General features: G+C 37.7%; 1 pseudogene across 1 annotated transcript; it reads left to right on the top strand.

Annotated features, from left to right (window-relative positions):
* The first annotated feature begins 333 nt into the window (after positions 1 to 333).
* LOC690471 (Ig kappa chain V-VI region NQ2-48.2.2 pseudogene) lies at positions 334 to 904 on the top strand (annotated as a pseudogene). The gene is made up of 2 exons (XR_015685858.1): positions 334 to 423; positions 594 to 904. The product of XR_015685858.1 is annotated as an Ig kappa chain V-VI region NQ2-48.2.2 pseudogene, transcript variant X2 (transcript).
* Positions 905 to 1,591: the final 687 nt, after the last annotated feature.

Below are 1,591 nucleotides of genomic sequence, written 5' to 3'. Positions count from 1 at the left end.
TTATATCTTTATTATGAGAGTAATATACCTCAAACTATTCAACTGAACATCCACTGATTAATGGCTCAATATGTTTTTGGAAACGTATGGGTAGTACTATAGAACAGAGCTTTTATCCCTGAAACAATGGAAAAAGAAAACAGAAATTTCCTTTTTTTTCATTGTTGTGACTAAAAATAAATAGATACTGTACTGGTTTAACGTGCTTTGGCTTAGTTAACAGACCACATGTTTATAAGCCAACAACTGCCCAGAATATATCTTGCTATTTGCATACTTTATTTTCAGAAACCACAAAACTCTCACAGTTGTTTTAAAGAGATGTACTTATGATAATAGCAGCAATTAGCCAGAAACCAAACTTCAAGCACACAATGGATTTTTGGGTGCAGATTTTTAGCTTCCTGCTAATCAGTATCACAGGTAACGAGGCCATGGAGCATGAGCTAAGAATCCAATGAAAATTCTTCTCCCTGGGGAATTTGAGTCTAAAATATACTTTTTTTATTTATTCTGAATGTTGGATCGTATGAAATTATTTTTGTATCTCTATGTCTACTTACCCCACTCCTGTCTATATCACTTTTTCCTAGTCACAGTGTCCAGTGGAGAAATTGTGCTCACTCAGTCTCCAACAACCATAGCTGCATCTCCAGGGGAGAAGGTCACCATCACCTGCCGTGCCAGCTCCAGTGTAAGTTACATGTACTGGTACCAGCAGAAGCCAGGCGCCTCCCCTAAACCCTGGATTTATGACACATCCAAGCTGGCTTCTGGAGTTCCAAATCGCTTCAGTGGCAGTGGATCTGGGACCTCTTATTCTCTCACAATCAACACCATGGAGACTGAAGATGCTGCCACTTATTACTGTCAGCAGTGGAGTAGTACTCCACCCACACAGTGATACAGACTTGAACAAAAACCCTCTAACCCCTGAGGGCCCAGTGACTTCCTCCTGGAGATAAAATGTGGCCAGGACTTTGCAGTCTACACAGGGTGTACTGCATTATAATGTCATTCGCATCTCTGGTTCATTGTCTCCATGATATTCCACTGTACTGCAGTGCTATTCTCAAATAATCTAAATTGTCTGCCTTTATTTAGTCTCAATTTTTTTTTCTGTTTGTGGAAGGCAAGTGTGGAAAGCACTTCTCCTCAGCTCTTTTAGTGGTGGTCCCCATGAAACTTCACATCTAATTTCTGTTAATTTTACTGTTTTTAGGACCTTCTTTGAAGGTGGTTTTGCTTCTGGATGGTCACTTACTCAAAGACACTGTTTTAGTTATCCTACACAAAGTAGTATCCATCCTAATGTGTCTTCTGATTTTTATTAAGTGACCTTCTTTTTCAGTACATTGCCCTGTTTTCCTGTTAATACGTGCCTAAAATGATTTTCTCTCCAAAAAAGAAAACAGAAGAAAATAAACTATTGACCATCATGCATATTATCTTTCTATTCTCAAATAATTGAAATACTCAGCTACAAAAGAAATAAATTGTACAACAGAGAACTAAGAAATAGACATTGTTTATCTATCTATCTATCTATCTATCTATCTATCTTCTATCTTTCTATCTGTCAATGCATCTA

The sequence above is a fragment of the Rattus norvegicus genome, chromosome 4, assembly GCF_021556685.1.
Source record: "Rattus norvegicus strain SHRSP/BbbUtx chromosome 4, alternate assembly SHRSP_T2T, whole genome shotgun sequence".
NCBI lineage: Eukaryota > Metazoa > Chordata > Mammalia > Rodentia > Muridae > Rattus > Rattus norvegicus.
The sequence above is the reverse complement of the archived record's forward strand: the minus strand, read 5'-3'. Positions and strand labels throughout refer to the sequence as shown.